At 44.0% G+C, this 25,931-nt stretch overlaps 1 protein-coding gene and 1 long non-coding RNA gene across 9 annotated transcripts in view; one reads left to right on the forward strand and one right to left on the reverse strand.

Annotated features, from left to right (window-relative positions):
* Window positions 1-4,587, reverse strand: part of CAP1 (cyclase associated actin cytoskeleton regulatory protein 1) — a 28,243-nt gene extending 23,656 nt beyond the window's left edge. For 4 of the 8 annotated variants that reach the window (XM_047873012.1, XM_047873007.1, XM_047873014.1 and 1 more), the window contains exon 1: window positions 4,418-4,587. The gene's annotated coding sequence lies outside the window, so the exon portion shown is untranslated. Of the gene's footprint in view, window positions 1-4,399 lie in introns of all 8 variants that reach the window. The other 4 variants (XM_047873011.1, XM_047873006.1, XM_047873013.1 and 1 more) reach the window with 1 other exon arrangement.
* Window positions 4,588-4,670: 83 nt separating this feature from the next.
* LOC125173638 (uncharacterized) lies at window positions 4,671-13,453 on the forward strand. The gene is made up of 2 exons (XR_007155098.1): window positions 4,671-4,800; window positions 13,263-13,453. It is a non-coding gene; the product is annotated as an uncharacterized LOC125173638 (long non-coding RNA).
* Window positions 13,454-25,931: the final 12,478 nt, after the last annotated feature.

Here is a 25,931-nt window from a genome sequence, read left to right on the forward strand (position 1 = left end):
GATACTGCTAAAATCCTACAATGTACAGGCAGGCAGGCCAACCCCACAATGAAGAACCATCCAGCCTAAAATGTCAATTGTGCCAATGTTGAGAAACCCTGTTCTAATGTAATAAGGAGCAAAAGGGAAGCACAAGAGGTATAAATAAAACGCCACGGGTTCAGGACTTTCTAAATCAGAATGTCAACCTGTACTATCCAATGAAAGCTAATTAAGGGTCTAATGTGGAGAATTTTGTAAACTGGACAAGGGAATTTAGATTTATTTCTTTGGGAATATGAAGCCAGGGAAGATGAAAATGGTTCTTTTTAAAAGATTAGCCTGGTTGTAGTAGAGAAGGTGAAGTATGAAAGCCACGTTAATAGAAAGTAAAAAAAAAAAGAAAAGAAAATGATGACAATTCAAAGGAATAATCACTAGGAGTGGGCAAGGTGTGGCTTGAGGATCCTCAGATTTCAACTTCAGATTAAATTTCAAACCAGACAGGGGCACCTGGGTGGCTCAGTGGGTTATACGTCCCACTTCAGTTCAGGTTATGATCTCACGGTTTGTGGGTTCGAGCCCCGTGTCAGGCTCTGTGCTGACAGCTCTGAGCCTGGAGCCTGCTTCAGATGCTGCGTCTCCCTCTCTCTCTCCCCCTCTCCCGTTTGCGCTCTCTCTCAAAAATAAATAAACATTAAAAAAAAAAAATTTTAATTTCAAACTAGAGAGTTCAACTTCCAATGACACTTTGTATTTGCTCGTTTAAGTAAAATGCGTCTTTTTAAAAAAAAGTCTATTTTTTTTTTTTTTCAACGTTTATTTATTTTTGGGACAGAGAGAGACAGAGCATGAATGGGGGAGGGGCAGAGAGAGAGGGAGACACAGAATTGGAAACAGGCTCCAGGCTCTGAGCCATCAGCCCAGAGCCCGACGCGGGGCTCGAACTCACAGACTGCGAGATCGTGACCTGGCTGAAGTCGGACGCTTAACCGACTGCGCCACCCAGGCGCCCCAAAAAAAAGTCTATTTTTGAGAGAGAGAGACAGAGAGAGACAGAGAGTGAGTGCGGGAGAGTCAGGGAGGGGCAGAGAGAGAGAGAGAGGCTGACAGAGGGTCTAGGGAGGGCCTTGCGCTGACAACAGCGAGACTGTGATTCGGGGATTCCGGGCTCAAACTCCCAAACTGTGAGATCATGACCTGAGCCAAAGTGAGACGCTCAACCGACTGAGCCACCCAGGCACCTGTAAAATGCACCAAGTGCTTCACAGAAAACCGAAAGGAGGAAGTCACTTTTACAAGGCTTAGTTCCTGGTTACAAAAATAATCGCAGCTAAACCTACGTACGTATAACCAAAAAAAGGGGGTGAGAAAAAAGATCGCCCTCCAGACTGGAAACAAACCATTTTACAAACTAAACAGCTAACCTCCTCAGAGCAAAAATACACGCACTGAAACTTAACATTACCACCAGTCTGGGCTCGCATGACAGGTTGTACCCTGACAAAATGCTTTTCACTGCTACCATTTTATTTAAGCTCCTCTCAGACATAAACTACGTCCACCTGACTGACAAAGGATTTCTAGTGAAGAAAAAGGTAGGCAATTCCTACAGAAAAAAAAATGTCTTCCCTCCTACAGACATTTCTTTATGCTGGACCAGTGCAACTCAAACAATAAGCAAATTGCCAACTGCTGAATGAAACTCAAACGCGTTCAAACGAGGCATCAAAAGCCCTTCACAACTTGGCAGCCATCTATCTACCTTTTTTCCTGGTCTTACTTCCACCACAAACTCCAGGCAAACTCCAATACTCCAGGTGCTTCACTGAATATATGCCTCTGCACCTTTGCTCTTGTTTCCCCTAATTGAGATACCTTATTCCGACATCTGTCTGGATGTGCTGCAAACACCTCCAACTAAATACGTCCAAAATTCATTTTCTTTCCATGCCACCTCCCCAACTTACCCCTCTCCTCTCACATTACCTACCTTGGTGAATGGTACCACCCAGTCCCCTAAGCCAGAAAACCAGGCACTCATCCTAGACGACTTCTATTTCTTCATTTCCTTTTTTAAAAAATGTGTATTTATTTTTGAGAAAGAGAGAGAGAGAGAGAGAGAGAGAGAGAGAGAGAGAGAGAAAGCGTGAGCTGGGGAGGGGCGGAGAGATAGACACACACACACAGAATCCCAAGCAGGCTCCAGGCTCTGAGCTGTCAGCACAGAGAGGAACGAGGGCTTGAACTCACAGACTGAGATCATGACCCGAGCCAAAGTTAGATGCCCCATCGACTGAGCCACCCAGGCACCCCTCTTCATTTCCATAAATAATCAGCCTCCAATTCTACGGTTTCTATCTTTTAAATACTGCTCAAGGGGCACCAGGTGGCTCAGTGGGTTGAGTGTCCCAATTCGGCTCAGTTTGCGATCTCCTGGTTGGCTGGTGAGTTCCAGGCTCACCGCTGTCAGCCTATCAGTGCAGAGTCTGCTTCAGATCCCCTATCCCCCTTCCTCTGCCCCTCCCCCACTTGCACTCTTCCCCCCCCCCCCCCCCCCCGCCATATTAAAAAACAATATATACATACATACTGCTCAAATCCGATCCCTCCTCTCCTTCCCATGGTCACTGTCTCAGTTCAGGCCAAGACGATGGCAACAGCTTCCCAACACTGGTCTACTCTGCCATCATGTCCCTTCTGCCTTGACAAACTAAACTTCCTAAAACATAAATCTGACCACATCATTTTCCTAAGATCCACGTTACGCAGCACAATTTACAAGGTCCTTTATATCTGACCCGCCACTTCCCACTTCCTCCGTTTCTCCAAGCATTACTAGAATTTCAGTCACTGAATTAGCCATGGTCTTTCACATGTCCAGATCTCCATGTCGTTGCACTTGTACTCTTTGCCTGGAAACCCTTTTTCCAGACTGACCACACAGCTAAGTAAGTTTTGCAAGACTCATCCTCCCATTTCCTCCTCAAAGCTCCGAAGTCTGGCTCAGGTATTCCTCTCTCTATTCTCCCATAGCCCTGTACTCACACAGTGCATTATGACAGTGCATATGGCAAGCCATCCCTGATTTACTTGTCTGCCCCCCTACACTCCATGGTAACAGCTGTATTCCTGGCCACCAGGCCAAGTGCCTCATTTAGTATGTACCTCATACATATTAAGGGCTCAATGAATGAGTGGTGAATGATCAATGTGCTGGGCTGTCCTGTTTTTCAGCTGAACAGGGATCCCTACAAAGAGCTTCAACTGACACAGTTCTGATACGAACCTCTGCCTGAAAAGGTGCTCGTCCTCTCACCAAGCTTCATGCTGTTTATCCTTCAAAATTCATCTTAAATTCTGCTCTGCAGAAGGGATCTTCCTAAGCCCTAAGTTATATATTTCCAACACTGTTCTTTCCTAACACTCATCACATTTGTAATTACTTCTTAAACGTCCCGGCAAAGGTCTGGCTTTTTTTTTTTTCTTCCAAAACTGCATTCCCTAGATATGGCAGAGTGCTTGACAGAATAAACACAATTTGTTAGACTGAATTTAACCCTGTGAGATATGCAGAGATCTCTGCTTAAAAGATAAGAAAAATAAGGCTCAAGGAAGTTAATGCATCTACAGCTACAGAAACTTAGCAGAGCGGACAGACCAAACCTGAGCCATCTGATTTCAGGTCCAGAAGTATGCAACACCTTCAATAAAGTTAAACAAGCCTTTCAGAATAGGAGCAACAGACCTGGAGGAAGGAGAGGCTATCTGATTGCAAACACAAAGACTTGCCCCACTCTCTTGTGAAAAACTACCCAGGTATTCCAAACAGGTTGCATTAAAAAAAAAAAAAAAAATTCCACGCAGCGGGCGGTCTTTAACCTGCAGCTGCCCGCCGCGACTCGACACCGACCGGAAGACCACTCAGAGGTAAAGAAAGAGGTTCCTGGGAAACAGTCGTGGGAAGGACCTGGGCTGTTAATCTAAATAACTGAGGTCTTGAGTCCAACTGTTTCCTTCACTCGCTATACGGTCGTAGACCAGCCTCTCCTCCCCGGGGATCAATTTACCCATCTGTGCAATGGGGACGAGATGGGGCATAGAGAAGACTCTAAGGTGTCGTTGGTTCCTTAGGAATGCCTAGGTCTGGGCACCTTAGGAATCAGGCCCCCGCTGAGGCTGACGGCCAGGACTGCAAAATCCAGCGGAGGGGCCTCCCCAGAGGAGCCCGGCTCCGTTGGTCACCCTGGCCCCACCTCAAGAGACCGCGCCCAGGATCCCGGGTCGGCCTGAGGGCCTCCGCTATGGCCCCTTCAGCAACGCTCACTGTACGCGCATAGGTCGGTAAGACCGTTAACAACTCCAGAGACCAGTGGGCCGCGGAGTGGACCCCCGTCCCTACCCGGCCGCGTACCCTCACCTCAGAGTTCCGCCTCACCTCCGGACTGCGATCAGCCGCTCTCCACTTCCGGCAAGAACCGCCCAGCAATCTTCGCGCGACCCACTTCCGGGCCCTTACTGGGCGCGGCACCCCCACCGGAAATGGACGGCTGCTGAAACGCCGAGCTAGTGGAGGGACCCGGGAGGAAGTCTGGCCGCCCCGCTCGTGGCTCCGCCCCCTATTCTCCACGCCCGGAAGGGAGAATCCATGCTAGACCGGAGGGCACGTGGGAGAGGGTCCCGCCCCCAAAGCCGGAGCGGCCCCCGGTGTGTGCTCAGGAGTAGGCCACGCCTCCCTGCCAACTGGCGGGAGCCGAGTCGTCCGGGCCAATGAAGGGCCGAAATTACCAGCTAAGCTCCACCTCCGGAGAAGGAGAACAGGTGAGTGGCTAAATTAGTGCTCCTATCAATGCGGTCTCAATGACAGAGGCCAGTGCCTTAGCCTAGCCGTCGGAAGGGGTCTTGGAGGGACTAGGAGTCAGGATTTTCTGGGAATCCCGGACAATCGTCCACTCTCCGAGGAGATTGAGGCGAAGCTCCGCCTCTTTGGCCGTGCATATCTCAGTGTCGCCGTTTGTGACGTGCGGATGCCTTTGGTCTGAACAGTGTCCTAGGGATACCTCCCGAGGCCGGTGTGGGGAGGTGGTTGGTGAGGGCGCGTGGGTCCAGCCCTGGGTTTCTGGGCATGCCCGCCGTCGCTCGGCTTGCTGGCTGGGAAGGTGGAGGCTCGCCCCACTTCCTGTTTGTTCCGTGTGCTCTGTGACCATAGATGGTCAGGTCTGGGACCGCGCGGAAGCCTCCGCCCCGCGGTTTTGGAGTCCTTCCTCCCCGCGCGCAGGGTGTGGTCCCCGAGAATAAGATGAGCGGAATGAGCGAAGATCATCCTCCGCTCCGCTAAAACCGGTTTGTGAGGCCGCCTCGCCCGGAGCTGGGCGTGCCCTGCCACCTGCCACTCAGTCCCGGGGACATTAGGCTCCGTGGCCGCAGCCCGCGGGGGAGAGAGATTTCGCGTGGTCCTCGGGCCTGGGGATCAGAGCTTTGTTCCCTCAAGGCTCACACTTTCCAACCGGTGATTATCCTCCCACAAAGATTTATTTCCAGAAAAAATTGGCGAGTGCAATTGTTCCCACTCCTTCGGCTGAGCGACGGTGGCAGCTCCAAGCTTCAAGTTGAATGCAGGCGCTATATGCCAAAGTCACTCGATAGATACAGTTCTTATAATAATAGCCACCATTTACTGCGCACTATGTGCCAGGCCTGTGCTGAATGCTTCAAGAACATTTTCATGTAATCCTAATAGGAACTCTCTGTGGTAGATGCTATTATGGCCTCCAGTTTTCAAATGGGGAAGCTAAATTACTTGTCAAAGTCACAAAGTAACTTAGAACTTTGAAGTAAACACATCTATATGATGAAATCCCATGAGTATGCCACAGACCATACTGAAATAACATGTGCCACAGTTTTGAGTTAGTGATGCCTCTGGACGGGGAGACATCCTGGGTTTCCATAATTTCCTGGCTTGGGCACTTTACTAAGGATTAGACTGGCTAGGTTACCTGACTTGGCTGAACCTGGGCCTCTTTTTAATTTTGTGACTTCCAGTATGTTTAAAAGAAAAATCACCACATGACAAAATAGGGTACAAAAATTTATATTTTAAATATTTACATTTGGGGCGCCTGGGTGGCGCAGTCGGTTGAGCGTCCGACTTCAGCCAGGTCACGATCTCGCGGTCCGTGAGTTCGAGCCCCGCGTCGGGCTCTGGGCTGATGGCTCAGAGCCTGGAGCCTGTTTCCGATTCTGTGTCTCCCTCTCTCTCTGCCCCTCCCCCGTTCATGCTCTGTCTCTCTCTGTCCCAAAAATAAATAAACGTTGAAAAAAAAAATTAAAAAAAAAAATAAATATTTACATTTAACAAAAAACACTGTCTTTCTCTTACACACACACACACACATACACATCACACAAATATAACAAATAATTATATTTGAGTGCTTCATGTTTGTGAAACCTAGGGCAAATAGCCTCCCTGACCCTCATTGTAATCAGCTCTCCATTTAAGCCCTCAATCTCTTTCTGAATTTAGAGACAGCAGATACCTAGACATGCATTCCAGATGTAGGGGAGAGAGAGGAGGAAACAGGAAGAAGGATGAAAGGAAGAAAGTTTTCCTATTTACAAAATGGGGATAATAATTTGTGGGGTTGAAATAAGAAACAGAAGCAGTAACCTATATGAAACTACATTGTAAAGTGATTCTTTGTAAGGAGCGCACACATGAGTAAGTCACAACCCCTGCTCCTAAGGAAACTTCTAATCTTTTAAGGAGTCTAACCACATGTACTTGTAACCCCACGGGAGGCAATTTAAGAGCAGTGTCTATCACTTTATTTATTTTGTAACATTTTATTTTTTTTTAAATTTTTTTTAATGTTTATTTATTTTTGAGACAGAGAGAGACAGAGCATGAATGGGGGAGGGTCAGAGAGAGAGGGAGACACAGAATCGGAAGCAGGCTCCAGGCTCTGAGCCGTCAGCACAGAGCCCGACGCGGGGCTCGAACTCACGGACCGTGAGATCATGACCTGAGCCGAGGTCGGACGCTTAACCGACTGAGCCACCCAGGCGCCCCTATTTTGTAACATTTTAAAAGTTCATTTATTTTGAGAGAGAGGCAGGGAGGGGCAGAGAGAGGGAGAGGGCAAATCCCTGCGCTTTTAGCACAGAGCCCAAGGCAGGGCTCTAACCCACGAATCATGAGATCATGACCTGAGCCAAAATCAAGAGTCAGACACTTAACTGACTGGGCCACCCAGGTGCCCCTATTTATTCATTTGTTTATACACTGAAAAAAATGATTGAGTTCATGATTGAGTTCTTCCTCAAGAAGCATCGTAGGCACCTTGCTACTTTGCACTAGACACAATGAGGAGTATGCGAGTGGACAAGTCAGACTCTGTCCCTGCCCTCATGGAGCTTACAATCTATTGTGGAAACAGGTGTTGCCATCTGGGGCAGTCATCAGAAGTACTGACTATTGACTTCCAGCTTTTTCCTCCTCACTGATCTTGCCCAATTTCTCATCCATGGTGGGCTTTCATCAGGCACATGACCAATGAGTGCCTTGAATTTGGAATCGTCATTTCCTGGGCTGAGATGGGTGGGGAGAACATTGAGAGCAGACCTGAGTAAACGGTAGCAGAGATGGAATCTGTGACTGGCTGAGGTGAGAGGTTCCTATAGAAGAATAGGAGTTAAGGCTGAAGAGAAAGAGGTTGAACGTGCTGTGCCAGACAAGAGAGGTAAAACCTTAATGTGAAAGAAAGAAGGAGCTGGTTAGATTACATTTTAGAAATATAACTCTAACTGCAGGATAGAGCATGGGCTTGAGAGGAGGGGGAAGAGGCAGAGGGATCTGTCAGAAAATAGGTACAAAGGTAGCACAGGGTCTGAATCAAGGCTGGGACGTGGGGGTACAATGTAGAGGAGACAATGCAGAAGGGACAGGGCAGAAGATGCCATTGTTATAAAGGGGATGGTGAGGAGGAAGATGACAAGGAGAAAGGCAAATGGAAGGGGGATGATCTGAATATGAACCTTTAGGCCAGACCTAGTTCCCCAGGTATACACTCCCACTAAATACTACTTTTCCTACCTGGCTGGTATCACAGTTCTAATTAAGTAATGATCTGTGCACTTGTCTTTTTCTTTCTTTCTTTCTTTCTTTCTTTCTTTCTTTCTTTCTTTCTTCCTTTCTTTCAGAGAGAGAGCGTGAGAGCTGGGAGGGGCAGAGGGAGAGGGAGAGAGAAAATCTTAAGCAGGCTCCATGCTCAGAACGGAGCCCAATGCGGGGCTTGATCTCACGACCATGAAATCATGACCTGAGCTGAAATCAAGAGTCAGACGCTTAACCGACTGAGCCACGCAGGCGCCCCTGTACACTTGTCTTTTAATGTTTTCTTTCCTTGTAAGTACCTTGAGGTCAGAGTCTTTGCCTCTCTGGCACAAAATTGATCCTCAGTAGATATTTATGGGAAAATGTGGCTAAATGAAAGGGTGAGAGGGGCCAAGATGGTTCTGAGACTTGGAGCATGGGTGAATGGAAGGTGGGAAGAAGTCTGGATTAGGGTTTGGGGGTTTCGAGCCTCAGACTTCAAAATCCAGCCTGAGAAGAGAAAGAAGTACAGTGAATCATTCTGCAAGCACGAATTGCCAACAGAGAGTTGATTGATTCTTACACAATTCCCCTCTTCATGTCTTTTGCCACTTTCGTATTTTGCCTGGATTTCAGCACATTCTAAACCTGCAGAATAGCTTTGTCTCTGAGGGTACCACCCAAGATTCTTCCTTATCTCTCAGAGTTTCAGACACAGAAGTCTGGCAGTTCATCTGGAGCGTTTCCCAGCCTGGCTCAGAAGATCGCCTGTATCTGTGCAGCCTGGCTCAGAGCCTGTCTGCATTTGGGCAGATCCTGTATCCCCCAGCCAGAAGGGACTGATAACAGACAACGATCTCTGTGAGCCCATCTTTCTTCCTCTCCCACAGAGGGCCCCAGGCTCCAGCCTGAGTTAGTTAGGGTCTCAGGTCCAAAAATTACAAATTGGCAAAAGAAATATTGGACATATGATACAGTGGTTAAGATCTGGCTTTGATGTCACTTGGACCTGAACTTGAATCCCAATCTGCCACTTACTGTGTGATCTGAGTCAAGTCAGTTAACCACATAGAAGGATATTAATACCCATCTTGGGGGCGCCTGGGTGGCTCAGCCGGTTGAGCGTCTGACTCTTGGTTTCAGCACAGGTCTTGATCTCACAGTTTGTGAGTTCAAGCCCCACATCGGGCTCTGAGCTAAGAGCACGGAGTCTACTTGGGATTCTGTCTACCTCTCTCTCTCTCTGCCACTCCCCTGCTCTCTGTCTCCCTCTTTTTCTCTCTCTCTCAAGAGCTAAGAGCACGGAGTCTGCTTGGGATTCTGTCTACCTCTCTCTCTCTCTCTCTGCCGCTCCCCTGCTCTCTGTCTCCCTCTTTTTCTCTTTCTCTCAAAAAATAAACTTAAAACAACATACCCATCTCGAATGGTTGATATGAAGACGAGGAGGGAATTTGTAAAATACTTGGTTCCCAGTGAATACTAGTGAGAAGTGACAATTATTATTCAGTACAGAGAGTCTATTATCTGTGTTCGTGGTGAAGGCACCAGAAAGCAAAATAAGGTGTCAAGTGTCAACGTCCTGGATGGTGTCACCATCCACCAGACCACTGCTGCTACTGCCACATCACTGGCAAGTCTCCCCACAGGGTCTGCTTCTTTACATCGCTACCTTTTGATTCAAAGTCTGGGCTTGTACCCTTGGCTGCAAGTAAGATAGATAAATCGGTTAGAAATACGAATGCTTTTGGCTGCAGAACACTTGACTGTGGTGACTTTTTTTTTTTTAAGTATATTTTTCTCAAGAAAAATAGGCATCTTTATTGGTTCAGGAAAATCATCTGATATCTCTGTGATTCAATTAGACTTACCTTTATTTTTTTAAGTGTCTTTATTTATCTTGAAAGAGAGAGCACAAGCGAGGGAGGGGGAGAGAGAGAATCCCAAGCAGACTGTGTGCTGTCAGTGCAGAGCCCAACGCGGGGCTCGAACTCCCTAACCATGAGATCATGACCTGAGCCGAAATGAAGAGTCGGATGCTTAACCAATGAGCCACCCAGGTGCCCCTCAGTTAGAGTTACCTTTGGAGTTGTGAATTGGCTGTTGTAGCCCAAGCCATTATGTCACATTTAAGGAAAGAGGAAACAGGAAGGAGGTACAGCATCTGAAATTGAAAAGCTAGTTTTCCAAGGAGCTCCATGAAGCATACCCTGCTTTCTGTCTCATAGCTAGAACCAACAGTCAACAAATATTTCAGCTTCCTGGTTCCTCAAAGGAATACTTCCAAGGTTGCACATTTCACAGTGTTTCTGAGGGCCCCCAGAAGGATCAAACCCCAGTTGCCTACAGCAGTAACCCACTCATTAATGAACGCTTTACTGGCTTTTCTCCCTACCCCAACGCACTTGTCTCAGGACAAGAGAATGGGATTGGCTGGGTCTGCAACCCTAGCAAAGTGATAGAGAGCATTGTCGGCTTTGATGCTGTAAGGTGCACTCTCTCTGTGTTTGGGGTCTTACCCAGATATATGAAGGGGTTGCAGATGCTGAGTGTCCAATAGGAATGATAGGTGCGCACTATAATAAATTCCCAGAATGGTCCAACATCAACACATACCCTTTTAAACTTCAAAAAATGAAACAAAATGCCTCACTAAAATACCCCCTCCCCACCTTTTATAACCTGAATTGTCATCACTGCACTCTCCCCCCTACCCAGAAAAAGGAACTGACAAAACCCTCATCAGTTACTTCCTCCAGCTCCAGGTCTAGGACCTCCAACTAATGTTGATTTTCTGCCAGTTCCATAATGATGCTTCCTTAATGTTCCTGAGCCTATGGACTGAACTTTATTTATTTATTTTTTTTATTTTAAATTTTTTTTGACGTTTATTTATTTTTGAGACAGAGAGAGACAGAGCATGAATGGGGGAGGGTCACAGAGAGAGGGAGACACAGAATCTGAAACAGGCTCCAGGCTCTGAGCTGTCGGCACAGAGCCCGACGCGGGGCTCGAATCCACGGACCGTGAGATCATGACCTGAGCCAAAGTCGGACGCTTAACCGACCAAGCCACCCAGGCGCCCCTGGACTGAACTTTAAAGTCAACCACCACAACATACCACATCCTATATATGTTGGGGTGGGGTGAGGGGGAGAAGAAAATTAGATACAATATGTAACTATTGAACTGACATGGCAAGAGACCTTTCTATAGCTATCACAAGGTCTTAGTTGATAGTTTTGACTTCATGAGTTCACGTATCTATTACCCATTCCATTGTCTCTGTCTTCAACCAGCACTTAATCAGGGTCACAGTGATGTGAAAAGAAAGGACATGAAGGAAACATGCTGCTATCTTAAAGGACCTGGTCAAGAAGTGGCATGTATTACTTCCACTATACTGCATGACTGGAATTTGGTTACATAGCTTGTAATTGGAGCTGTAGGTGACCCAAACCTAGTTCTTGCCTGTTCTGCCTGTAAAATATTCCCATAATTTTCTGCACTAGACATGGCAAGAGTAGGAGGTCCCCTAAGTATCCTCTGGATTATATTCATAACCCTCCCTTCCTATTGCATAGTGACAGTTCTCCTTTGCCGTGATAATAGGCACGTTCACCCCAGCCAACCATCATAATCCAAGATATGCAGGTAAAGTTTAACCACAGGCTGTCCAGAAGTAAAGGCCCTAATATGTAGCATTTGCCAATTTCGGTGGTGTAAATACTCCCACCATGACTGATTTTGAACAATATGTCAATGAATGTAGAGTTGAGAAAAAGGCACTGTGGTATGTGGAATAATGGCTCTCCAAAGATGACCATATCCTAATCTCTGGAACCTGTTAATATACTATCTTACATGGCGACAGGATGTGATGAATTTAAGGATACTTAATGGGGAGATTATCCAGGTAGGCCCAATACAATTACATGCATCCTTATAAGGAAATGAAAAAGCAGGAAGTCAGCATCAGAAAAAGAGATGAGTTGTGGCCCCTGGGTGGCTCAGTGGATTAAGTGTCCGACTTCAGCTCAGGTCACGATCTCATGGTGGGGTTCCTGAGTTTGGGCTCTCTGTTGTCAGTGCAGAACCTGCTTCATATCCTCTGTCTCCCTCTCTCTACCCCTCTCTGCTCACGCATATGTATGCTCTCTCTCTCTCTCTCAAAAATAAACATTAAAAAAAGAAAGAAAGAAAAAGAGTTGTGATAATGAAAGCAGAAGTCTTAGTGATACGATCAAGGAATATGGGCAGCCTCAAGAAGCTAGAAAAGGTATGTAACCAATTTTTTCTCAGAATCTCGAGAAGGAACACACCTGTACTAACACCTTGATTTTTTTTTTTCTTAGCCCAATAGGACCCATTTCAGATTTCTGATCTTCAGAACTATAATAAATCTGTGCTGTTCCATTTATTTGTGGCCGCTAAATTTGTGGTCATTTGTTACAGCAACAGAAGGAAACTAACATGTGCACTCAGTCAGTTCTTGTAAACCTGTATGAGCGGGCTAGCACACCACTGGATTAACTTTTTTTTTTTTTTTTAATCTGTTACCTAGTGGCAAGAGAAGCCCAGATTGGCAAATGGCAGCCTTAGTTTACAATCCAGTGGAGCTGTTTTCATGTCCTCTGGTGGAAGCATTCCTCCCTTGGGTAATAAAATTTGTGAAGAGCCATGCTCAGAATCACAGAGACATGAAGATCAACATTTAGTAGTCCATTCGATAGAACAGAATTGCCATTCCACATTTACCCTTTCTTCCTGGTTCTAAGTGAAATGCTACTGCAGTTTGCTTTTTGGTTCAGAACTCACCGTGCATCTTACAGGATAGAACTTCAGTCTCGCAAGATGTTGTCTCTTACTTACGGCTGTGTATTGGGCACCTTTGGTGCCTGTTGGTACACCTTTCTACTCCAGCCATTGCTGTGGGTACCATATTCATGCAGGTGTGACCTGACAGTCCAAGGCTTCAACTGCTTTCTTCAATTATCTCGCGTTCTGCCCCAGGGCTTTCATGGAATTCACCTGATGGGATCTGGGGGAACATGCACAGTTATTTTGATACACGTGTCGACCTGAAAGTGACAATTTGAGAATGCAGAGGAGTTAATGAGCAATTGGGAAACCCTTCACCAATAAAGGACAGGAGCTTGTAAATAAATACTCCCTCTTCCTTCCCTAGTTGGACAATTATGAGGCACATTCTGCTTCCGAATGTCTCCAGGGGAATCAAAACCCACACACCCAAAGCAGTGACCTTCTGGATCAATCATCCTTGGATTGGCTTTCCTGGTTTGCCTGTATTTTACTCTTCCTAGTCTCTGACCCCATGTTCCTTGAGATTACTCCTGAAAATAAACTACCTGTTTGTAAGCACTTGTCTCAGACTCTGCTTTTGGGGGAAACTAAGTCTAAAAGATTTGGTAGTAGGAGTGACCCTAGAAAGCAGATTCTCAGTATGGGATTCTGGAACTGGATCAGACCTCAATGAGCACCCCGTTCCCCATGGTATGTGCAGTAGTGATAATCCTTGACAATGCAGTAGCCTCATCATTCCTAAAATTCTTACCAGTGTCATACTATAATAAGGTGTATAAGAAAGGTGAAGCATTGACTTTATTTTTTTTAACGTTGATTTTATTTTTGAGAGAGAGACAGAGAGACAGAGTGCACACTGGGGAGGGGAAGAGAGAGAAGGAAACACAGAATCCGAAGCAGGCTTCAGGCTCTGAGCTGTCAGCACAGAGCCCAACACGGGGCTCAAACTCACGAACCATGAGATCATGACCTGAGCCGAAGTCAGAGCCTTAACCAACTGAGCCAGGTGCTCCAAGCATTGACTTTAGAGGTAGAAGTAACATTTGAATGGCCTCGGGCAATGATATTATAAGGATTATGGTGTCGTCTAGCTTTTGTTAATGGTTTTTGAAGTCTGGGGGAAAAAAGATAACATCAGGTTAGCTGTCAATGTAAATACGTATATTTATTTGAGTTAAATGTATATACTTACATATATGTTTATATCATATATATATCAACCCTGGCTTGAGTGTTACACTGAACTAAACTTAGTCACTTTTTCTCCATCAGTCATTTCTTTCTGTCCCTTTCCCTAACTTCTCTGCTGCATGTGACAGTTCCTTAAAGTTCGGTCTTAGATTCTTTATTCTTTGCTCTTTCCACTGATGAATTAGCCTCATCTCATGTCTTCAGTTATTATCTTCGTTTCAGTGTCTCTCTGGTGTGTCTGCCATCCTTTTATTTAGCTTTAGGTTCTTGAACATCTTGCTTCAAATGTTGCTAAATGACATTGGACGGTGTGTCAATAAACTGCCACAAGATGGCAGCCTTGCTAATTTTGGCTGCGCTGAATACAGTTTATCCAACTCCTTCAAGTTGGAGGGAGTAGGAATGACTTCTAAAGACTTTAATCTTATTTATTTAACTTTTGCCGAAAATCTGCTCAATAGCCGGTCTTTTACTCTATTGTTACTGGGTTTTTAAAAAAATTCTCAAAAGTTAAGTATAATCTGCCGATGAGAAAACGGAGTTGAAAATGGTTACTTGCCCAAAGTCGAGACCTAGATTTGAAACCAGTTTTCTGACTCCACACGTAATTCTTTTTCCATTACGTAAGTGAATCTCAAGCTGCAACAGTATTATTTAAGGCTTTTTGTTTTTGTTTTTAATTACAAGTAACTGAAAACCAACGGGAGCCAGCTTAACAACACAATAAAGCATTTGGGAGTGCCTTGTAGAAGGCGAAAAGGAAATGATGCCCTGGCTTTAAAAGATACAATAGAGCCAGGAATTGGAAAGCCTTCAAGACTTGGAAGGAGAAGGACAGAAAAATGGGGGATGGGAAGAGAAAGGGAAAGCTGGGGTAGCCTAAGAGATTAAGCTCTGCCCCATTACCCATTCAACTAGAATGGTCCCATTTTAATGCATTTTACATATTGGGGCTCCCATGTCAGGTTCTATTTGAAAAATAAGGATTAGATACGTTAGAAAATACTTTTAAATCACTGGTGTAATAATATGAAGCCATTCCTATATTGTTGGACATTTAGGACTGCTGGTTTTTCCTAATTTTTCACTCTAATAGGTAAAGTTGTGATGCCTGTTCTTTCATATTGTACTAGACAGTGCATGAAGTCATCTAGTACTTCATTTCTCCTGGCCCTTACAACTTCCCTTAAGGGAGGAAAGGAGTGACAATGTGGCCTTAGGCAATTCTAGCCTGTGCCCAAAGGCTGGTGCTACTTGGGCCTTCCCTGATTGTCAGCCGGTCCAACAATACTTAGTGTGCATCTAACTACATGTCAGGCACTCCTGGTCACTGTGGACACAATGGTGAATAAAATAGGCACAGTCTGTCTTCATGGAGCTAACAGTCTAGTAGGGAAGAGAGATGAAACAGACAGTCCACAATAATTACAAGAATCAGAAGCAAAGTGCTGCCTAAGGGAAGTTCAGATAGTTAGGGAAATACACAGCACAGTGAGCTGACCTAATCTGGGGTGATTAGGGCAGGCTGTCCTGAGGAAATGTTATTTAATCTGAGACTTGAAGGATGAGTAAGAGTTAGCCAAACAAAGAGAATGGAGAAGACTTGTTTGAGCAGACAGAAAACGTGAAAGGCCAAAGGTAAGAGAAGTCTGGCAGGCTCAAGGGATTAAGAAAAGATCAGTGTGACTGGCTACAGAAAATAAAGGGAAGTGATATGAGATTGAGGTGAAAGAGATAGCAGAGTCCAGATCATGCAAGATCTTATGAGCTATTGTAAGGGTTTCATAATATACTCCCAAGAGCATAGGAGATCATTCAAAGCCTTTAAACTAAGTAAGTGCACGGTCCTATTTGTGTTTGAACAAGAACATGCTAGCCGTAGCATGGAGAGCCAAAGTGGATGCTAGGAGGCTAGTGGGATAGGGGTGGGGGACTGATGCAGAAGTCCTGGCAAGAGGATAATGATGGCTTAGACTATAGTGGCAGCAGTAGATGAAAAGAAATGGACAGATTTGAAAGTAAGTGATCTAAGAGGTGGAAATTACAGAAGCTACTGATTGATTGTCTATGGGAATGTGTGTAAGAGAAAATGAGTAGCCAAGTAGACTATCAGTTTTCTAGCTTGAGCAGTTGAATGGATGGTCTTTCCTACTAGAGACTGGGAACACTAGAGTAACAGTAAATTTGGTGGAGAAAGGTGATGAGTTCTTTTTTGGTTTGCTTAGTTTGAGGTATCTTAGATTTCCTGAATATGCAAGTAGACATACAGAACTAGAGCTTAGAACAAGTCTGGCCAGAAGGTGTGGATTTAGGAGTCCTGAGATCAAAGGACAAGAAAAGGGTTAGCCAGAACTCCTGAAGAGCTACATTAATAGTAAGTTAGAAGAGAAGCCAGAAAAGGAGATTCAAAAGGAGCAACCTTGGGGCACTTGGCTGGCTCAGTTGGAAGAGTGTGAAATTCTTGATCTCAGGGTCATGAGTTCAAGCCCCATGTCGGGTATAGAGATGACTTAATAAATAAACAAAAAAACAAACTTAAAAACAACAACAACAAAAGGAGAAACCAGTGAGGTAGCAAAAAATGAGGAAAACACATGGTTCAAGAAAGCCAAGGTAAGATAATGTTTCAAAAAGGCAATGGATACCTGTACCTGATCAAATAAAAAGAAGATGGAAAAACATCCACTGGATTGAGAAATATGGTGGCCATGAGTGATATTGTCAACAGCGATTTTGTGGAGTGGTAGTAGGCAGAGACTAGACAGGACTAAGATGAGAAGTGGAAGGTTAGAAAATGTAGACAGCAGTGTAGGTCACTCTTGAAAATTCTGCTCTGAAAGGAGACAGACAACAAGAGTTGGAGGGAGACATTCATTCACTTAGTTCTTCCAGCTAAAGATTGTGGAGCATATTCAACTCTTCTTTTTCTCTTATGTCCTACTTCCAAAATATCAACAAAGCCTATTGGCTCTAATTTTAAAATATATTCTGAATCTCACCACTTAGCACTTTCTTCACTGCTACGTATTCCAAACCACCATTAGCTCTTGCCTGAGCTATCTTAAGAGCCTCTTAATTTATCTCCTAATCGGTCTCTCCCTCACATCTCTTCCCTACATGGAAGATCTGGGAACTACAGAGGCAAGTTCTCTTTCCCCTACAAACATCGTAATACAATGGTTAGAAAGGCATAGGATAAACTCTATATTCATTCCCCTTCAAAAAGGGAGAGTGGAAGGTACGCAGCAGGACCACTATGAAATCCAACAAGCATATGTTGATTAGAGCTTAGTCCAATTGCCTGAGACTCATTCTTCACTGTGTTCACTGTGGTTTTTGGCTCCAGTATCTGGGCTCTTGGTTCCACCCTCTGAATCATCCTCCCTTTCTTGCAAGAAAATTGAGCTAGCAACAGCCCTTCCAGCCCTCTGCCATGAGTTCCAAAGCCAATGCCACATATTTTAGGCTTTTGTTATGGCAGCACCCATACCAAACGGTTTCATTATCTGTTGCTACATAGTGAGTCACCCCAAAACTTAGAAGCTATATAAACTTGAGTCCTTTCACAAGCAGATGCTAAGGATGGAGTCAGAAGTTCAAGGGGGCAATGCGTGTGAAAGATAAAGTTGAGAGGGAACAGAAGTAAACAGGGAGAATCTTAAGACCATGATGTGGCACTGACACCTGTAATAGGAAGATTGGGTAGAAAATGCTTCAAGAGTGCAGTGCAGCTCTGAGGAAGCCTTGGCCAGGCTAATTTCCCGTTAGAACCCCACATGAGGGAGAAATAGCCCAGCTCCAGTGTGCCCACTGGGCTTAGTCATCAGCTGAGACTAATCCAGGGAAAGTGTGCCTTGGCATGAATGTTGTGGCAAATTCGAACAGTACAGCTGGAAGATGTCAGCTCCCTACAATCTTAACAGCAGTTTTTTGCTGACGGTAAATCTAAGAGGTCATGCACACAGTCCCCTCCTTGTGTGGGCTGACGTAGTCCAGCCCTTGCACTGCTCAGGATCCGGTCTTCCACACATCCTTGGAAAGCAGCTCCACCTCTATGGTTCTCCCAGGGCTTTCTTATTGAGCGAAAACTTAGAAGAGGGAGGTTAATGAGATGAACTATAGCCCCCATTGCTGCAGATGGTTGTCTTTTTTAAAAATTAGTTTATAGGCTCTTACTGTATATTACAGGTATAATCTCTTTTCAGTTCCACACACTGCAAACATTTTTCCACTTCATCCTTTGCCTTTGCCGTCTTTTCCCTTATTAAAAAGGGGATTTTTGCGAGGTCAAATAAACCTAACTTTTTCTTGATCTTCTGAGCTTTTCTCTTGTTTGCAAGGTCTTTCTAAATCTTCAAATATATATTTAGATGCCAAAAACTATTTTAAAATTTTAATTTTTCTAAGTTTATTTATTTTTGAAGGGGGGGCAGGGAGGGCAGAGAGAGATCCTAAGCAGACTCCATGCCTCCAGCACAGAGCCCCACTTGGACCTGGATCTCAGGAACCATGAGATCATGACCTGAGCCAAAATCAAGAGTTGGACACCTAACCTACTGAGCCACCTAGGGGTCCCTAAGATTAAAAAAAATTTTTTTAACCTTTATACTTAAAAAAAAAAAAAGTTTATTTATTTATTTTGAGAGAGAGAGAGAGAGAGAGAGAGAGCAAGCAGGGGAGGAGCAGAGAGAGAGGGAGAGAGGGAATCCCAAGCAGTCTCCTCCACTGTCAGCACAGAGCCCAAAGCCTGGCTTGAATTCACGAACTGTGAGATCATGACATCATGAGCCAAAATCAAGAGTCACATGCTCAACCGACTGAGCTACCCGAGTGCCCCAACCTTTACATTTTAATGCATCCAGAATGTATTTCTGAATGTAGTGAATTTGGGAGTCCAATCTTATTTTCTTTCTGGTGGATGGCTAATTGTGCCAGGGCCATTTATCAAATAAACCATATCTTCCTCACTGAATTAAAACACAATTTTTGTCCTTCCTAAAATCTTCATGTACCCTGGGATCTATGTCCCAACTCAGTCTATTTTTATGCTAACATTTACTTTTTCATAATCGGTATTTTATTATTTTTTGGATGACCAGACACTGTGAACAATTTGTACATAACTCTAAGTATTGAAAATCTCCAAAACTTACATGGCTGTAATAATTTTCTGAAGAACTTGGCAATGATTTTCTAGCTTAAAAATTTGTAATCAATTTGTTCATATAAAGAGGATATTAAATACCAGTATCTTAAAATACTGATGAACTATTAGGTGTAAAACTCCACAGATTTATAGCTTTATTTTAAGCATACTGCCTACACCATAAAAATTTCAAATACTTCATAGCCTGTTAACAAAGAATTACAAAACCAGACTATGCCAGGCAAAAGATGTCACAGATGGCATGCAGTTATGACAGAGATCCAAGACTAAGCAACTTTTTTATAAAAGGTTTGATTTAATAGATTTTATTTAGAAAACTTTACCCAATATTAGAGAGTATATATGTTCATCAAGCATTTCCATGGAGCTTTTGTAAATATTGTCCATATTCTAGACCAGGCTCTACCTTTGTTGAAACAAGTCTCAAATACCAAAGAATCAGTATCTTACTTACCCCATTGTGTGTCTTCCTCATAATTGGATGACAATAATAGTGACACCTTAAAATAGTCTTATGTTTGGAAATATTAAAACATGCTGCTAAACTGATTAAAGAAGATAGCATATAGAAAATCAGAAAACAGGGTGCCTGGGTGGCTCAGTCAGTTAAGCGTCTGGCTCTTGATTTCAGCTCAGGTCATGATTTCATGGTTCGTGGGACTGAGCCCCACATCCTGCTTTGCACTGACAGCAAGGAGCCTGCTTAGGATTCTTTCCTTTCCTCTCTCTCTGCCCCTTCTCCACTCAACGTGTGCACTCTCTCTCTCAAAATAAAGAAATAAACATTTAAAAAAAATCAGAAAACACTTAGAACTGAATGACTGAAAAAAAATACAATATATTGAAATTTGTGGGATGTGCTTAACGCACAGCCTTGAGTGCTTATATTAGAAGATAAGCCACTACTGGGGTGCCTGAGTGGCTCAGTCAGTTCAGCGTTCGACTTCGGCTCAGGTCATGATCTCATGGTTAGTGAGTTCGAGCCCCACATTGGCTCTGTGCTGATAGCTCAGAGCCTGGAGCCTGCTTCTGTTTCTGTGTCTCCCTCACTCTCTGCCCCTCCCCCGCTCATGCTCTGTCTCTCCCTCTCCCCTTCTCAAAAATGAATGAACATTTTAAAAATTTAAAAAAATAAAATAAAAGAAGAAAGCCAATACTTAAAGAGCTGAGTGATGGGGCACTTGGCTGACAGTCCATATAGCATGTGACTCTTGATCTCAGGGTGATGAGTTCGAGCCCCATGTTGGGTGTAGAGATTGCTTAAAAATCCAATCTTTTAGGGGCACCTTGGTTGAGCATCTCAGCTCAGGTCTTGATCTTAGGGTCATGAGTTCAAGCCCTGTGTTGGGCTCTGTGCTGGGTATGAAGCCTACTTAAAAACATGAATTAAATAAGTAAATAAACTAAATAATTAATATTTTAAAATCTTTTAAAACATTTTTTAAGTAAAACACTAAATGTTAAATTCAAGAAGTTAAATAATAATATAACTGATCCAAACAAATAGAAGTAATGACATATAAAAATAAGAGGAGAAAGTAAATAAGCAGAAAGCAAATACAAGTGAGTAACAAAAGATTGACATAGCCAAAAGTTGATTCTTTGAGAAAAATCATAAAGTAAAACTCTGGTGAAATGATTAAGAAAAGGAACGAAAAAGTTTGAAGTAAAAAAGAAGACACGCTATAGATACAACAGAGACTGATGGTGTAACATATTGAAAGGCAATTGACCACAGCCCACCCTCTAGCCAACATAACTGACATCCACTGAATGTACAAAATACACTCACCCTCCTGCCCGGATGCCCAAGGTCTCATCACATTATGGCGTCAGCTCAAAGCACAGGACCTCATCATCTAAATGAGGTCTAGTTGTAGATGAGACTCTTCAGATGTGGCTACTTGGATGTGGTTCCTCTTGATCTGTGAAATGAAAAATCAAGTTGTCTGCAACACAAACAGCATACATTGGTGTTATGGGGTTAGGATCATTGCAATAAACATTCCCGTTAAGAAGAGGTGGGGGAGGGGGGTGGATAGGAGATACATAACAGTCAGTGTTTTGTAGCAATCCTGAAACCCCAGCCGTGAACATGTTTCTATTTCTTTTATTGTGACCCAGGCCTGCTCCCCGGGAATGATTCTCTGTGGCTGCAAGCTCTGCTTTGTGGGCTCGTGATTCTTCACTTTGAGTCATCCTTCCTTTCGTAGGAAGTGGCTCACATTCCACTGGGTGATGCATGGAATCGTTGAATCATTATATTGTACCCCTGAAATTAATATAACACTATATGTTAACTATACTGGAATTAAAATTTTTTTAAAGGAGGTGGCTCATATTTGCTGCCATGTGGCTTTCATGGCATGATTCTTGCCCGTTGAAAGTTGGGAGTTTCCAAGGCTCTTTTCATTTTGAACTGTCTTTTTTGCTGGAAGCTGGTGGTGCTTCTACAATGCAGTTCTTTTAAATTGTTGTTTTCTGTGAATTTTATTTGGGTTCTCAAAAGCCACACTTAAGGTTTCTTCAAGGGGCACTGGGTGGCTCAGTCAGTTAAGCATCTTTTTTTAATGCTTATTTATTTTTGAGAGAGACAGAGACAGAATGTGAGTGGGTTAGGGGCAGAGAGAGACAGAGGCACAGAATCTGAGGCAGGCTCCAGGCTCTGAGCTGTCAGCACAGAGCCCGACGCGGGGCTTGAACCCAGGAGCTGTGAGATCATGACCTGAGCTGAAGTCGGACGCTCAACCGACTGAGCCACCCAGGCACCCCTCAGTCGGTTAAGCATCTGACTCTTGGTTTTGGCTCAGGTCATGATCTCATGGTTTGTGAGTTCAAGCCCCAGGTCAGGCTCTGTGCTGACAGCATGGAGCCTGCTTGACATTCTCTCTCTCCCTTTCTCTCTGCCCCTCCCCAACTCAACTCTCTCTGTCTCTCTCTCAAAAACAAATAACTTAAAAAAAAAAAAGATTTCTTCAAGAAAGAAAGGCCCCTCTCTGCTTGGTCCGACATTCAGTATACTATAGGAGACACTCTTAAGATTCTTGAAAATTCTCTTGTCTAGGAAAAAAAAAGTAAGAGACATTTTAGCATTCTTAGAAGTCACTTCATTTACTTGAGAGGATCTATGAAACATGCATTTAAAGCTTTCTTGGGGCGCCTGGGTGGCTCAATTGGTTAAGCATAGGACTTCGGCTCAGGTCATGATCTCACTGCTCGTGGGTCCGAGCCCTGCTTCGGGCTCTATGCTGAGAGCTCAGAGCCTGGAGCCTGCTTTGGATTCTGTGTCTCCCTCTCTCTGCCCCTCTCCCACTTGTGTTCTGTCTCTCTCTTTAAAAAAATGAATAAACATTAAAAAAAAAGTATTTTTCCTTTGAGAAACTTTTTTTATTATTATTATTTTTTAATGTTTTAGTTTTGAGAGCACATGAATGGGAGAGGGGCAGAGAGAGAGGGAGACAGAGGATCCTAAGCAGGCTCTGTGCTGACAGCAGAGAGGGCTCGAACTCACCAACCGTGAGGTAATGACCTGAGTTGAAATCAAGAGTCAGATGCTCCGGGTGCCTGGGTGACTCAGGTTGAGTGTCCAGCTTCGCCTCAAGTCATGATCTCGCAGTTCACGAGTTCGAGCCCCACATTGGGCTCTGTGCTAACAGCTCAGAGCCTGGAGCCTGCTTTGGATTCTGTGTTCCCCTCTCTCTGCCCCCTCCCCCAGTTGTGCTCTGTCTCTCTCTCTCTTTCTCAAAAATAAATAAACATTTAAAAAAAAAGAGAGAGAGGGACGCTTAACTGACTGAGTCACCCTGGGGCCCCCCTTTGAGAACTTTTGATGGCTAGAAAGAGTGTCCTGAGCCCTTCATATACCCTCTAAATTCTTCTAAGCTGAACAGTTTCCTTCTTAGCTTATCTCTGTCTTCCTGTACCTTATCATAGACAGCTATAAGGAACCAGTTGGCTCTTTGAACATTCTGCCTAGAGATCTCCTTAGCCAAATTCACCCACTCGTTAAGTATACTTTCCAGTTTGTATTTTACCACAGGTGACATTCTTCTGAATATTTTGCTACTGCATAACAGGAGTTGTCTTTCTCCAGACTCCAGTAACAATTTCCTTTCTTCGGATCTGCACAGTTTCCTTGAGGCCCTTCCAGCTTCCAACCACTACTGGTCCCAAGCCATTGCCATGTGGTTTAGGTTTTTGTCACAGCAGCATAACACTTCTGGTATCAATTTCTGCTTTAGTGATCTATTAATTCATAAACAAAACAAAACACCAAAACTTAGTAAATTAAAAACATTTTTTGGACATTTATTTATTTTTGACAGACAGAGAGACAGAGCATGAGCAGGGGAGGGGCAAGAGAGAGGGAGACACAGACCCCAAAGCAGGTTCCAGGCTCTAAGCTGTCAGCAGAGAGCCCGATGCGGGGCTCGAACCCATGAACCGTGAGATCATGACCTGAGCTGAAGTTGGACGCTCACCGACTGAGCCACCCAGGCGCCCCACTTAGTAAATTTAAAACAGTAATTTGGGGCACCTGGGGGGCTTAGTCGTTAAGCATCCCAACTCTTAATTTCGGCTCAGGTCATGATCTCACAGTTCATGTGCTCGAGCTGACAACACAGATCCTGCTTAGGAGTCTCTCTCTCTCTCTAAGTAAAAATAAATAAACGTAAAAAAACCCGATAATTTATTATCTCTTATGCTTTGGTGGGTTGACCGGGCTCAGTTGGGCAGTCCTCACTTGGGGTGTTTCATATGATTACTATCAGATGGTAGCTGGGACTGGAGCCATTGGAAGGCTTCATTGGGCTGGATATCCAGGCTGACTTATTCACATAGCTGGACGGAGCTTAGTTGGGGATGTCAATCAGAGTACTTATAGGTAGCCTGTATACACAGGGCTTGGGATTCTCACACTATGATGTCTGGGTTCTGAGAGGGAGTATCTTAAGAAAAAACATTCTAATATACCAGATGAAAGGTACAGTGTTTCTTATGATCTAAGGAAGTCCCAGAACAATACTTCCTGGGCATTCTTCTGATTAAGCAAGTCAGCATTCTGTTGATTAAGTGAGTCATTAAATCCAGTCCAGGCTTAAAGGGAGGGATAACATCAGAGAAAGAATTAATCATGTTCATCCCTGGAGACTATCTACAAAATCAACTTAGAGATTGTTTGTGCATTAAAAAAAAAGTTACTAAATTTACAATTAAAATTGTACTAAATGTATTTATTTTGGTAGGTTGGACATTTTAAGTCTTCCCTTCCAAGAATAGGAGATGCTTTTCTATTTGTCTAGATTTTGTTTTATAACTCAGTTATATTTAATTGGTGAGAGGACCGTCCCTTTTGGAATAAGTACTGTGTATAGTTGGAACATTTACTAGAATTCCTATATGAGGCTGTACTGAATGGGTTTATGATTATTAATTATGTCCAAAAATTTTTAGAAATTATAGTATAAACCTATCAGAATCATTGCAAGAACAAATGCTTACATGAATGTAAATTATGGATGATGACTAAAGCAGTGGTTTCACATCAGAAAAATCCAGTAATCACTGAAAATGATTTTCTGGATTTTCACTCATTCATAAGCTGATTGCACAAGGAACAGGCTCTTCTCCCTTACTGGGACTGCCTCCCTTCTTCCAATCCATAAAATTAAACTAAAGGCAGATTATTGATCTTAGGCAGGTACTCTGACAGTCTCTACCATGATCAATATAGCTACTATTTAATGAATACCTACTCTGTGCTAGGTAATGGCTAGGTACTTTGAAGCTATTATCTCATTTAAAATTAAGTTAGATTGGGGCACCTGGGTGGCTCAGTCAGTTAAGCATCCGAATTCAGCTCAGGCCATGACCCGATGACTCATGAGTTCCAGCCCTGCGTCAGGCTCTCTGCTGACAGCTGAGAGCTGGCTTTGGATTCTGTGTCTCCCTCTCTCTCTCTCTCTGCCCCTCTCCCACTCACGCTCTCTCTATGTCTCTCAAAAAATTGAGTAAACGTTAAAAAAATTTTTTTAAAGATTAAGTTAGACCAATAGGCCAATAGAACAAAACAGAGATCTCAGAGATAAACCCATGTGTAAATATGGGAATTTAATATATGATGAAAGTGTGGCACAAATCAGTGAGATGACTCTATCAGGGGCCAGCCAAGAGACAGAAATCACGTAATAATTTGAACAGGAAACGTTTAGTATAAAGAACTATTAACTATAACGGGGTGAAGGTAACGGGAGATTGAATAATAAGAAATAAAGAGAGCTCTAAAGAAGACAACAATGTCAGATGCAAGGAGCAGCTCTTATCTCTAGGGCAAGAGAGAATGCCTAAAGAAGAGTCTTCCTTACCCTCCAGCCTAAGACCCAGACTGGGTTAAGGAGGGAGTGGCCTCTTCACTGGCTGGTGGAGAAGTTGGTAAGGTGCCACACCAGTGAAATTTGCTGCGAATCTACCCAAGAGGTTGCCGGGGGAAGCTGTTAGATGCTAGACCCTGCACACTGTAGGAACCACATCGTGCAAGCCCAGCACCACAGAAACTGCGTACTGCAAACCTCCTGTCAAGAGGATGAACCAGGAAGAGGAAAAACTCCTTGTCCTCCAATGCCCCTCCAGTACCCTCTACTGACAGAGCTTAGCATTATGCCAGATGGCAATAGA

Source organism: Prionailurus viverrinus, chromosome C1, assembly GCF_022837055.1.
Source record: "Prionailurus viverrinus isolate Anna chromosome C1, UM_Priviv_1.0, whole genome shotgun sequence".
Classification (NCBI taxonomy): Eukaryota; Metazoa; Chordata; class Mammalia; order Carnivora; family Felidae; genus Prionailurus; species Prionailurus viverrinus.